This window comes from Salmo trutta, chromosome 36, assembly GCF_901001165.1.
Source record: "Salmo trutta chromosome 36, fSalTru1.1, whole genome shotgun sequence".
Classification (NCBI taxonomy): Eukaryota; Metazoa; Chordata; class Actinopteri; order Salmoniformes; family Salmonidae; genus Salmo; species Salmo trutta.
This window is the reverse complement of record NC_042992.1, coordinates 40,716,751-40,731,687: the sequence shown is the minus strand read 5'-3', so window position 1 is coordinate 40,731,687 and position 14,937 is coordinate 40,716,751.

Below are 14,937 nucleotides of genomic sequence, written 5' to 3'. Positions count from 1 at the left end.
GCTTTACAACGAAAGCAAAACATTAGATTATGTCTTGAGAGTACCCAGCCAGAAATAATCACACACCCATTTTTCAAGCTAGCATATAATGTCACAAAAACCCAAACCACAGCTAAATCCAGCACTAACCTTGAATGATCTTCATCAGATGACACTCCTAGGATATTATGTTATACAACACATGCATGTTTTATTCAATCAAGTTCATATTTATATCAAAAACCAGCTTTTTACATTAGCGTGTGACGTTCAGAACTAGCATACCCACCGAAAACTTCCGGTGAATTTACTAAATTACTCACGATAAACGTTCACAAAAACATAATTATTTTAAGAATTATAGATACAGAACTCCTTTATGCAATTGCGGTGTCCGATTTTAAAATAGCTTTTCGTTGAAAGCACATTTTGCAATATTCTGAGTAGATAGCCCGGCCATCATGGCTAGCTATTTTGACACCCACCAAGTTTGGCACTCACCAAACTCAGATTTACTATAAGAAAAATTGGATTACCTTTGCTGTTCTTCGTCAGAATGCATTCCCAGGACTTCTACTTCAACACCCAATGTTGTTTTTGTTCCAAATAATCCATAGTTATATCCAAATAGCTGCGTTTTATTCTTGCGTTCAAGACACTATCCGAAGGGTGACGCGCCGGCGCATATCGTGAAAAAAATTCAAAATATTCCATTACCGTACTTCGAAGCATGTAAACGCTGTTTAAAATACATTTTTATGCAATTTTTCTCGTAAAACAGCGATAATATTCCAACCGGGAGACCTTGTTTTCGTTCAAACACTGAAAATAGAAAATGGAGTCTTCACATGCACGCGCGCTCCCATGTCATTGTTCTCAGAATGACACCTTGCCATAACCCCTACTGTTTTTCGCCCAGGGACTGCAGAGTCATCATTCCCCATTCTGGCGCCTTCTGAGAGCCTATGGGAGCCTTAGAAAATGTCACGTTACAGCAGAGATCCTCTATTTTCCATAAAGAGGCTATAGAAGGACAAGAAATGGTCAGACAGGGCACTTCCTGTATGGAATCTTCTCAGGTTTTGGCCTGCCATATGAGTTCTGTTATACTCACAGACACCATTCAAACAGTTTTAGAAACTTTAGGGTGTTTCCTATCCAAATCAAATAATTATATGCATATTCTGGGCAGGAGTAATAACCAGATTAAATTGGGTACGTTTTTTATCCGGACGTGAAAATACTGCCCCCTATCCTAAACAGGTTAATTTTGCTGGACCCCAGGAATACAAATACAAACATGCCACTCTCGACAGTAAAACAGGGACAAATGGGACGTAATGAGAAAAGTTGTTATCTTGTAGTTTTGTAAATGTACATTCTAACTGTTGGTGTGTGCTAAATTGAGGGTCTCGAATTCGAGTGATCAACTCAAAGCGAAGCACTAAGGACTGTCATTCTAAAATTGTGTTGGATAATTTATCAAGTGTTTTATTATGATTCGGAAAGGAGTGAAAGAGAGAGGGCACAGCCCTAAGCTGTGAGGAGAGCACAAAGTGAGGGGAGGGTGCACTGCTCAAATTTATTGAGTCTAGGGAGGGTTTTCCTCCCTTTAAACCTTATTTTATCATGTCCTCCAAGAGGGAGGTTATTACAGAACCCACTAGATGATAGCTTGGGCTTACCATGATGGTGTATTTTGAGAGCAGTCGTTTTACAATGTCATCAGAATCCTAATCAGTGGCGATTTTAGAATGTAAATCTTGGTGGGGCAAACTCCCCCAAAAATGTTTAGATGCATGCCAGAAAAGACACTACAGAACACTAAACGATACATTAATTACACTATAACGGCGACAAGTGGTGCCCACAAACTGTTAGGTCCTACATAGCTCTGCTGTTGGGACAGGTTTTTCTTTCCAGCACAATGGAGTGAATCCTCACCACCGCTACACCTGGCTATCAGCGGAGCCTTATCTGGCAGCGAAACAATTAATTCTGCCTCGTTTACTGCCTTTTTAAAAAATATGGCTGACAATTGACATGTACAAATTATGGCATAAGGGAACGATGATTGGATAAGAGGCATTCAGTAATTTCGATTAAGACTAATGAGCGAGCGACGATGGACGTAGTCAATATAACTATGTGTTCAGCACTTTTGAAATGTACAGCGACAGAATGCAGAACGTGGACTGCTCTTACAGTAAGTCAGAACCGTAGGATAAATAAAGGGGGCATATAAGCAGACAATGAAATCTCTTACAATAATAGATGATGACATTTCTCAAAAACAGGTTATAGGCTACATGTGCAGTACCGCCGAGTCAGAACAGTAACGTTAGGCAAAATTAAGAGGTGAAAATAGACCAAATTATTAAGGTGAGGCACATGGGCTACTAACAGCTTACTACATAACATACTTAGTATTACTTTCTTAGCTGCAGTATGCATATCTCCCTTTCATATTATATAATTTATGCAGCAGCATACAATACATTTTTGGGCTCACCTTGGCTTGTGATGTGACCACTTAAACATGAAGGTGGCTCAGCTGTTTTGTCATCAAAGTCTGGCAATCTCAGGATTAATGGTGGGAACTCAGGAAAAAAAACACACAGCCACTCAATAGAATATTGGCAGGATATTGGTTGCATTGCACTGCTTGCAGTTAGCCACTGATTTGTTCCAAATTACTCATTTTACTTTGCAACTCTGCCTAGAAGGCCAGCATCCCGGAGTCGCCTCTTCACTGTTGACTTTGAGACTGGTGTTTTGCAGGTACTATTTAATGAAGCTGCCAGTTGAGTACTTGTGAGGCGTCTGTTTCTCAAACTAGACACTCTAATGTACTTGCCCTCTTGCTCAGTTGTGCACCGGGGCCTCCCCCTCCTCTTTCTATTCAGGTTAGAGCCAGTTTGCGCTGTTCTGTGAAGGGAGTAGTACACAGCGTTGTACGAGATTGGCAATTTCTTGCATGGAATAGCCTTAATTTCTCAGAACAAGAATAGACTGACGAGTTTCAGATTAAAGTGTCACGGTTATCGTCGGTGAAGGCGGACCAAAATGCAGCAGGACTGTGTTTGTTCATTTTGAACATTTATTAAATCAAAATGAACACAAAAACAACAAAACAAACTCGCTATCACTGAACAGTCTTCTCATGCTCATACACACTAGACAAGAAACAATCTCCCACAAAACCTACACCAAACAATTACCCATATATAGGACTCTCAATCAGAGGCAACGAGGAAACACCTGCCTCCAATTGAGAGTCCCAAACCCAATCAACCTAACATAGAAACACATTAACCAGACTACACATAGAAATACATCAACATAGACCATAACTCAAAACCCGGAAAAAATAAATCAAACGCCCTCCTAACTAACACACCACCCCGAACCACATAAAACAAATACCCTCTGCCACGTCCTGACCAAACTACAATGACAATTAACCCTTATACTGGCCGGGACGTGACATAAAGTACTTTGTTTCTGTCCATTTTAAGCCTGTAATCGAGCCAACAAATGCTGATGTTCCAGATACTCAACTAGTCTAAAGAAGGACAGTTTTATTGCTTATTTAATCAGAACAACCGTTTTCAGCTGTGCTAACATAATTGCAAAAGGGTTTTATAATGATCAATGTCTTTTAAAATGCTTAACTTGGATTAACTAACACAACGTGCCATTGGAACGTGCTGATAATGGGCCTCTGTACGCCTATGTAGATATTCCATAAAAAATCTGCCATTTCCAGCTACAATAGTCATTTACAACATTAACAATGTCTACGCTGTATTTCTGATCAATTTGATGTTATTTTAATGGACAATTTTTTTCTTTTCTTTCAATAACAAGGACATTTCTAAGTGACCCCAAACTTTTGAATGGTAGTGTATTTCCAACAATCCTTCCTCTGGACAATGATCACTCTCATATTCCACAACACCTAGAAAACATATTGATTTGAACAGGGAAGCTTTAACATTAGGATCAGTGGTGACCTGTCATTCAAGGCAGGGTTTTGAGCCCCACATTTTTAGCAAAAGAAATGTGGGCCTCAAAACCCTGCCCTGAATGACGGGTTGCCAGTGATCCTAATGTTAAAGCGCAGCAATACATATAGATTGCTGGATGATACAGTACAATTAATTACGTACAAGGTTCATAGTCTGTGTCTTGCTTTGACATCCGAGGATGAGGATGAAGGAGACTCGCATGGAGACTAGCATCCCATTGGCATAGAATAGAACGGGTGGACGGTTCTTGTCCCAGTCTCACTCGTATCAAGGGTGGTGTGAAATTATTAAACATGTATTCTCTCTCTTCCCTGTTCAAATTAACATGTTTTCTAGGTGTCGTGGAACATGAGTGATCATTGTTCCAGAGGAGGGATTGTTGGAAATTGACTAATTGATTTAGAATGTTTTAGTATGTTTATAATTATAGAAGTGGATTAGCAGTAGTGACCAATGTGTTATGGGTTAGAATGATTTATGTGCAAATGTATTTGTGTCCGGAGGCAAGGTACATATGGGGCATGTGTTTGAGACAGAATGTCTGCATAAGGATGTTAATTGCAAAGGCTGGAGGACCGACATCAGTGTATTCTGTGGAGTCCCAAAAACCAAGGCGTTAGCGTTACGGGGAATTGGGAAATGACTGGAGCGGAGATCTATGTGGCTCATAAATTAAGGAAGGGAAGTACCTGCAGAGTGCAATTTAAGAAACATGTGACTCAGAGTTTTGTGAGGTTGGATACTCTTCCAACGCCACTAATATCTCCCCCATTTCTAACAGCCAGCAAACACTTGACATATCTCCCAGAAGATTGGGACTGAGTGACGGTGACAGGAAAGTGTCAGAAGGGGGCTGCTTATCAACCGCTGAGACCCAAAGTTTACACTGGTGCTGTAGGTGTCTGGGAGGGCAGGCAGTGTGCCGCCGGTGATGCGTTGGGCAGACCACACCACCCTCTGGAGAGCCCTGCGGTTGCGTGCGGTGCAGTTGCCGTACCAGGAGGTGATACAGACCGACAGGATGCTCTCAATTGTACATATGTAAACGTTTCGGAGGTAGGGAGTATCTGAAAGATTCGGTCCTAAATCTATCGGGGAACAACAAAAGCAATAGGAGATCAGGAGCAGGAGACAATCAATGCAATAACTATTCTCACAGCAGTCGCTGTAGGGACAGTAACTGAAGGATACTATAGTAACAGCATGGAACTGGACTATAGCGCAAATGAGGAATATTTTTAAGTATGCATCATGGGCAGTGTTAATGGTAGCATTGTTGGGATAGCATCTTCTGAGGGCATTGATGTTGAAATGTATAAACAGTGCTGAGTTACCACAAGAGCAGGTAAAGTTGATTAGGGCCACCGTACTCTCCTATATCGGGAGGCCATGGAGGAGGAAGGAGATGGAGAGCGAAGTGAAAATAACATGGCTTGAGAATACCTCTTGTAACCTATGGCCAGAAGGGGAAAACTTAATTTTTGTGGAACGCAGCAGAAAATGATCCCGAAGGTATAGAGTCAGGCGAAGAGAGAGTGGGAATTGTCATATCATCAAACTTCGTTTATTCCAAATATAATTATGTATAGCTTAACGCATTAATAATAGTTATGTTGTGTGTGTGAGAAACAGACGCCTTACAAGTCCTCAAAGGGCAGCTTCATTAAGTCAACTTTTTCAGGACCCTGTCTTTCAAAGATCATTAGTAAAAATCCAAATAACTTCACAGATCTTCATTGTCAAGGGTTTAACCTGTTAGGGCTAGGGGGCAGTATTTACACGGCCGGATAAATAACGTACCCGATTTAATCTGGTTACTACTCCTGCCCAGTAACTAGAATATGCATATAATTATTGGCTTTGGATAGAAAACACCCTAAAGTTTCTAAAACTGTTTGAATGGTGTCTGTGAGTATAACAGAACTCATATGGCAGGCAAAAAACCTGAGAAGATTTCATGCAGGAAGTGGCCTGTCTGACAAGGTGTTGTTGTTCTTGGCTCTGTTTATTGAACATTTAGGATCTTAGCTGTAACGTGACACTTCCTACGGCTCCCATAGGCTCTCAGAGCCCGGGAAAAAGCTGAACGATATCGAGGCAGCCCCAGGCTGAAACACATTATCGCCTTTGCCAAGTGGCCGATCAGAGGACAAAGGGCTTAGGCGCGTGCCCGAGTCGACCCCATGCTGTATTTTCTTTCGTCTGTTTACCTAATTGCAGATTCCCGGTCGGAATATTATCGATTTTTACGAAAAAAATGGCATAAAAATGGATTTTAAACAGCGGTTGACATGCTTCGAAGTACGGTAATGAAATATTTAGAAATCTTTTGTCACGAAATGCGCCGTGCGCGTTACCCTTATTTACCATTCGGATAGTGTCTTGAACGCACGAACAAAACGCCGCTGTTGGAACAGAACTATGGATTATTTGGGACCAAACCAACATTTGTTATTGAAATAGAAGTCCTGGGAGTGCATTCTGACGAAGAACAGGAAAGGTAATCAAACTTTTCTAATAGTAAATCGGAGTTTGGTGAAGGCTAAACTTGCTGGGTGTCTAAATAGCTAGCCCTGTGATGCCGGGCTATCTACTTAGCTTTTTGGTGAAAGCACATTTTGCAATATTCTATTTTAAAATCGGACATATCGAGTGCATAGAGGAGTTCTGTATCTATAATTCTTAAAATAATTGTTATGCTTTTTGTGAACGTTTATCGTGAGTAATTTAGTAAATTGTTAGTAAATTCGCCGGAAGTTTGCGGGGGGTATGCTAGTTCTGAACGTCACATGCTAATGTAAAAAGCTGGTTTTTGATATAAATATGAACTTGATTGAACAAAACATGCATGTATTGCATAACATAATGTCCTAGGTGTGTCATCTGATGAAGATCATCAAAGGTTAGTGCTGCATTTAGCTGTCTTCTGGGTTTTTGTGACATTATATGCTAGCTTGAAAAATGGGTGTCTGATTATTTCTGGCTGGGTACTCTGCTGACATAATCTAATGTTTTGCTTTCGTTGTAAAGCCTTTTTGAAATCGGACAGTGTGGTTAGATTAACGAGAGTCTTGTCTTTAAAATGCTGTAAAATAGTCATATGTTTGAGAAATTGAAGTAATAGCATTTCTAAGGTATTTGAATATCGCGCCACAGGATTCAACTGGCTGTTACGTAGGTGGGACGATTTGGTGCCACCTGCCCTAGAGAGATTAAATACTGTTTCCCATGCTTGTTCAATGAATCATAAACAAGTAATAAACAAGTAATGAACATGCACCTGTTGAACGGTCGTTAAGACACTAACAGCTTACAGACGGTAGGCAATTAAGGTGACAGTTATGAAAACTTAGGACACTAAAGAGGCCTTTCTACTAACTCTGAAAAACACCAAAAGAAAAACGCCCAGCGTACCTGCTCATCTGTGTGAACGTGCCTTAGTCATGCTGCAAGGAGGCATGAGGACTGCAGACATCACTGGCAACAACGTCGCCTATGGTCACAAACCCACCGTCGCTGGACCAGACAGGACTGGCAAAAAGTGCACTTCACTGACGAGTCACGGTTTTGTCTTACCAGGGGTGATGGTCGTATTCGCGTTTATCGTCGAAGGAATGAGCGTTACACTGAAGCCTTACTCTGGAGTGGGATCGATTTGGAGGTGGAGGGTCCGTCATGGTCTGGGGCGATGTGTCACAGCATCATCAGACTGAGCTTGTTGTCATTGCAGGCAATCTCAACGCTGTGCGTTACTGGGAAGATATCCTCCTCCCTCATGTGGTACCCTTCCTGCAAGCTCATCCTGACATGACCCTCCAGCATGACAATGCCACCAGCCATACTGCTCGTTCTGTGCATGATTTCCTGCAAGACAGGAATGTCAGTGTTCTGCCATGGCCAGTGAAGAGCCTGAATCTCAATCAGATTGAGCACCTCTGGGACCTGTTGGATCGGAGGGTGAGGGCTAGGGCCATTCCCCCAGAAAAAAGGTTGAATAATTAAACAGTATTTCTGTATTCCAAACATTTGGAATAGTCCGTGGGAATTTAAAGAACAATCCTGTCGAAATTATTAATAATTTGTGATATAACTAAAGACGGTAGAACAACATAACTGTATCTCTGAATGTGTATAGTTCCCCGTTACTAGACGTATATCTAAATGTTGTGGAACATATATGATTAAATATGAAACTATTTTTGAGAAGATGTAATGTGATGTTAGCCTTCTAAATGAGAGAATTGTTTCTCATATGAAGACTTAACCAAGTTAGTGGCCACGCCCACGTGGGCACAGACATTACATCGGCATCATGGAACGCCCCCCTTTTCCAGAGTGCATAAAACCCACTTCTGACAAAATGTACATTTTGTCAAGAAAACGCAGGGACTGAGTCCCCACATTGAAATGGCTACTACACTACAGACTAGAAAGCATGAGGACGGTGTTGAACCAGACGTCATGAATGGTTAAGAAATCTGCAAAACTAAAGACTACAAATTCACAGTCTGTAGCTGTATACAGTTGATGTCAGAAGTTTACATGCACTTAGGTTGGAGTCATTAAATCTCGTTTTTCAACCACTCCACAAATTTCTTGTTAACAAACTATAGTTTTAGCAAGTCGGTTAGGACATCTACTTTGTGCAGGACACAAGTAATTTTTCCAACAATTGTTTACAAACAGATTATTTCACTTATAATTCCCTGTATCACAATTCCAGTGGGTCAGAAGTTTACAGACACTAAATTGACTGTGCCTTTAAACAATTTGGAAAATTCCAGAAAATGATGTTAGAAGCTTTAGAAGTCAATTGGAGGTGTACCTGTGGATGTATTTCAAGGCCTACCTTGAAACTCAGTGCCTCTTTGCTTGACATCATGGGAAAATCAAAAGAAATCAGCCAAGACCTCAGAAAAAAAATTGCAGACCTCCACAAGTCTGGTTCATCCTTGGGAGCAATTTCCAAATGCCTGAAGGTACCACGTTCAAGCAATAGCACGCAAGTATAAACACCATGGGACCACACAGCCATCATACCGCTCAGGAAGGAGACGCGTTCTGTCTCCTAGAGATGAACGTATTTTGGTGCCAAAAGTGCAAATCAATCCCAGAAAAACAGCAAAGGACCTTGTGAAGATGCTGGAGGAAACAGGTACAACAGCATTGAAAAAGCCAAATCTTGACCCAGAAATTATAAAAAACCTTCGGCCTATATCGAATCTTCCATTCCTCTCAAAAATTTTTGAAAAAGCTGTCACTGCCTTCCTGAAGACAAACAATGTATACGAAACGCTTCAGCCTGGTTTTAGACCCCATCATAACACTGAGACTGCACTTGTGAAGGTGGTAAATGACCTTTTAATGACATCAGACCGAGGCTCTGCATCTGTCCTCGTACCCCTAGATCTTAGTGCTGCTTTTGATACCATCGATCACCACATTCTTTTGGAGAGATTGGAAACCTAAATTGGTCTACATGGACAAGTTCTGGCCTGGTTTAGATCTTATCTGTCAGAAAGATATCAGTTTGTCTCTGTGAATGGTTTGTCCTCTGACAAATCAACTGTAAATTTCGGTGTTCCTCAAGGTTCCGTTTTAGGACCACTATTGTTTTCACTATATATTTTACCTCTTGGGGATGTCATTCAAAAACATAATGTTAAATTTCACTGCTATGCGGATGACACACAGCTGTACATTTCAATGAAACATGGTGAAGCCCCAAAATTGCCCTCGCTAGAAGCCTGTGTCTCAGACATAAGGAAGTGGATGGCTGCAAACTTTCTACTTTTAAACTCGGACAAAACAGAGATGCTTGTTCTAGGTCCCAAGAAACAAAGAGATCTTCTGTTGAATCTGACAATTAATCTGGATGGTTGTACAGTTGTCTCAAATAAAACTGTGAAGGACCTCGGCGTTACTTTGGACCCTGATCTCTCTTTTAAAGAACATATCAAGACTGTTTCAAGGACAGCTTTTTTCCATCTATGTAACATTGCAAAAATCAGAAACTTTCTGTCCAAAAATGACGCAGAAAAATGTATCCATGCCTTTGTTACTTCTAGGTTGGACTACTGCAATGCTCTACTTTCCGGCTACCCGGATAAAGCACTAAATAAACTTCAGTTAGTGCTAAATACGGCTGCTAGAATCCTCACTAGAACCAAAAAACGTGATCATATTACTCCAGTGCTAGCCTCCCTACACTGGCTTCCTGTTAAGGCAAGGGCTGATTTCAAGGTTTTACTGCTAACCTACAAAGCATTACATGGGCTTGCTCCTACCTATCTTTCCGATTTGGTCCTGCCGTACATACCTACATGTACGCTACGGTCACAAGACGCGGGCCTCCTAATTGTTACTAGAATTTCTAAGCAAACAGCTGGAGGCAGGGCTTTCTCCTATAGAGCTCAATTTTTTTGGAATAGTCTGCCTACCCATGTGAGAGACGCAGACTCAGTCTCAACCTTTAAGTCTTTACTGAAGACACATCTCTTCAGTAGGTCCTATGATTAAGTGTAGTCTGGCCCAGGGGTGTGAAGGTGAATGGAAAGTCTGGAGCAACGAACCGCCCTTGCTGTCTCTGCCTGGCCGGTTTCCCCTCTTTCTACTGGGATTCTCTGCCTCTACCACTGGCTTACTGGTGTTCTTCCATGCCGTCCCTGGGAGGGGTGCGTCACTTGAGTGGGTTGAGTCACTGATGTGGTCTTCCTGTCTGGGTTGGTGCCCCCCCTTGGGTTGTGCCGTGGCGGAGATCTTTGTGGGCTATACTCAGCCCTGTCCCGGGATGGTATGTTGGTGGTTGGAGACATCCCTCCAGTGGTGTGGGGGCTGTGCTTTGGCAAAGTGGGTGGGGTTATATCCTACCTGTTTGGCCCTGTCCAGGGGTTTCATCGGATGGGGCCACAGTGTCTCCTGACCCCTCCTGTCTCAGCCTCCAGTATTTATGCTGCAGTAGTTTATGTGTCGGGGGGCTAGGGTCAGTCTGTCACATCTGGGGTATTCCTCGTGTCTTTTCCGGTGTCCTGTGTGAATTTAAATATGCTCTCTCTAATTCTCTCTTTCTTTCTCTCTTTCTTTCTCTCTTTCTTTCTTTCTCTCTTTCTTTCTTTCTTTCTTCTTTCTTTCTTTCTTTCTTTCTTTCTTTCTTTCTTTCTTTCTTTCTCTTTCTTTCTTTCTTTCTTTCTTTCTTTCTTTCTTTCTTTCTTTCTTTCTTTCTTTCTTTCTTTCTTTCTTTCTTTCTTTCTTTCTTTCTTTCTTTCTTTCTTTCTTTCTTTCTCTCTCTCTCTCTCTCGGAATACCTGAGCCCTAGGACCATGCCTCAGGACTACCTGGCTTGATGACTCCTTGCTGTCCCCAGTTCACCTGGCCATGCTGCTGCTCCAGTTCCAACTGTTCTACCTGCAGCTATGGAACCCTGACCTGTTCACCGGATGTGCTACCTGTCCCAGACCTGCTGTTTTCAACTCTCTAGAGACAGCAGGAGCGGTAGAGATACTCTCAAAGATCGGCTATGAAAAAGCCAACTGACACTTACTCTTGTGTTACTGACTTGTTTCACCCTCGACAACTACTATGATTATTATTATTATTTGACCATGCTGGTCATTTATGAACATTTGAACATCTTGGCCATGTGCTGTTATAATCTCCACCCGGCACAGCCAGAAGAGGACTGGCCACCCCTCATAGCCTGGTTGCTCTCTAGGTTTCTTCCTAGGTTTTGGCCTTTCTAGGGAGTTTTTCCTAGCCACCGTGCTTCTACACCTGCATTGCTTGCTGTTTGGGCTTTTAGGCTGGGTTTCTGTACAGCACTTTGAGATATCAGCTGATGTAAGAAGGGCTATATAAATGCATTTGATTTGATTTGATTTTGATTTGATATCGCAAAGTGTTTCACCAGTGGGAGTCATCAGGTCAGTTGCTGGACTGACGCCATTAGTGTCATTGTAAGGGGTGACAGTCCCCCACAAAGCGGAAGGTGTATCATCGGAAGCAGAGTATACTCTGCGCATCGATTTTTTTTTTCTTGCTAGATGACCGCAGTGCTTGCGGAAGTGTCCGAAGGGCAAGAGAAGTTCATCTCAACTACCGTATTGCACGACTGCAAGGAGGAGGGAAGTTGCTTATTCACAGAGACAGCTGGCTTGAAATCATGAAAATAATGGTCAAATCAGGTTGGCTGATGGAATGTGTCGCGATATCATAATATCTCCTTGGATCGGATTCTGCACCATGAGGTTTCTAAACGTCTTTGTCCCAAGGGGTGCTTTCGACAGAAACCCCTTGTGAATGACTACGTTGCAGCTAGCGTTAGGGGAAGACAGTGTGGAGAGTGGAGAGTGGACAGTGGAGAAGGCACTGTGGCCTGTGACCATACCTGGTTGGTTTTCCAAACCATCAATGGGAGTAACCGATCCATCAAGTCTGCTCCAAGTAGCAGGGGTACAGTTTCGAGGCTGGTAATATACACAGGGTGAACGAGCGATACGTCCTGGAAGTGTAGTTTCAGCATGACTCTCAATGTGAGAGGTGAGGTAGTCTGAGTGACCCCTCGAAGTGTAGTGTTGCATCGTTCCACTTTTAACTTCTTGCGGATTAGTGGGACGCTACCGTCCCATTTCGACAATTTCCGGTGAAATTGCAGAGTGCCAAATTCAAATTAAATTACTATAAATATTACACTTTCATGAAATCACAAGTGCAATACATCAAAATAAAGCTTAACTTGTTGTTAATCCAGCCGCTATATCAGATTTCAAAAAGGCTTTACGGCGAAAGCAAACCATGCGATTATCTGAGGACAGCGCCCAGCACACAAATGCATAACAAGTAATTTTCAACCAGGGAGTTGCGACACAAAAGTCAGAAATAGTGAGATAATATATGCCTTACCTTTGAAGATCTTCTTCTGTTGGCACTCCAAAAAGGTCCCAGTTACATTACAAATTGTCCTTTTGTTCGATAAAGTCCTTCTTTATATCCATAAAAACTCAGTTTAGCTGGCGCGCTTCAGTCAATAATCCACATGGTTTCCCTCCTTCAAAATGCATACAAAATTATTCCCAAACGTTACCAATAAACTTATCCAAACAAGTCAATCAACGTTTATAATCAAACAATAGGTACCCTAATACGCAAATAAACAAAACATTTTAAGACGGAGAATCGTTATTGTCTTTACCGGAGAAAAATACCAAAGAACGCGCTCTCATTCACTCGCTTGGAAACACTACAGCCAAAATGGGAGCCACCTAGAAAAACTACAATTTCTGGCTCATTTTTCCAAAAACCAGCCTGAAACTGTTTCTAAAGACTGTTGACATCTAGTGGAAGCCCTAGGAACTGCAATCGGGCACAATTTTGCCCTATTATAAAAGTGCCAGCCATAGGATACATTTTTTTGTGGGGGAGGGATGGTTTGTCCTCGGGGATTCGCCTGCCATTTCAGTTCTGTTATACTCACAGACATTATTTTAACAGTTTTAGAAACTTTCGTGTTTTATATCAATTATATGAATATCCTAGCTTCTGGGTCTGAGTAGCAGGCAGTTTACTTTGGGCACGCTTTTCATCCGGACGTCGAAATACCGCTCCCTATCCCAAAGAAGTTAACCAACGTTTAGTTGGCTTCAAAGCCCTTTTGAGATCATCGAACAATGTTTGAGAGAAGAGGGATATTGTCGCGCCCGAATCAATTAGTGCATGACAAGTTAAGCAGGCCTCCAGGACTTTCAAGGTTTGGCCGTTTAGATTCGCGTATAGATTACATATTCCACACAAAGTGGAGTGGTCGTTTTGCAACGAGGTCATTTCTGTTCAAGGTGGAAGCTGATCGACTTTTCAGATTTTGAGTGGTCTTGGCGTTAACGAAGCGTTTGACCTTTTTCTTCGCAATCTTTGTATCAGAGTCTATAGACAAAGCCTGTGGGCTTGTTTCTTGATCAAGCGGGCCCTGGATAGGGTTTCGAATGAGAGCGGGAGAAATTTGAACTTTAACGTCCTTGCTATGGGTGTTAATTCCTGCGGACCTGGTGTCGGTAATTCCCCGTCTAGTCTTTGTGATTTTACCCTTTTCTCAAATTGTTCTCGCTTTAGTTCTTCCCGTAGGGGAACTTCTGGAGAACATTGGTCTACGTTTTGATCGTCCTTCAAGCCTTTGTTACCCTTGTGCTCTGACACTTTTTGTGGGTTGGGTGCAGGAACGTAGCGAACAGGTCGATTGTAGCAATAGTCATTTTGATGGTGACGTACTTTACAGTTATTTTGACCACGGAGGTTATTGGAATCATGGTTTCGTGGTAGAAACCGTTGTTGTGCATCATCTCTCAACGCTCCAATACCTGATAATGCACCCTCTAACTGGAGTGAGTGCTCCTGGTCAAACTTCAAAACCGAGTGATCAGGGTTCTTAGCATTGTGAACTTTTGATGGCTCAAAAGCTGTGCTTGCAAGCTCTCTGGGTTGTAAGATAGGCAAGCCAATGTGGGCGGCAGGGCCCAAGTAAGTAATGAAGGTGGGATACATGTTCGACAGAAACATTTGTTTGAATGGTAACAGCTCTTCCATTCCTGTTTCAGTGAGTAGGCCAAAGTAAGCTGAACGAAGCCTATGATGGTAAGCTTCCAAGCTTGTTTGACGTGTTAGCCAGTAAGCTATCGTGTTTGCGAGTCGCAGAACCACTGAATTCTAATTTCAAAGCTGTGGCAAGTTTAGCGTAGTCATTTAGCACGTGTTGCTGTTGTAGACAAATGGACCTCGTCACGTGTCTATTCAACGTTCGCTTCAACAGGTAAACCCTGTCAGAACCCGTGGCGTTCGGGTAGCCATCCAACGCGTCCTCTATGTCAGTTAGGAACGTCTCAGTATCGTTTGGCTGACCTGGAACAGGGTCAAAGGTGGGGAAATTATTGATGAGTTTGTC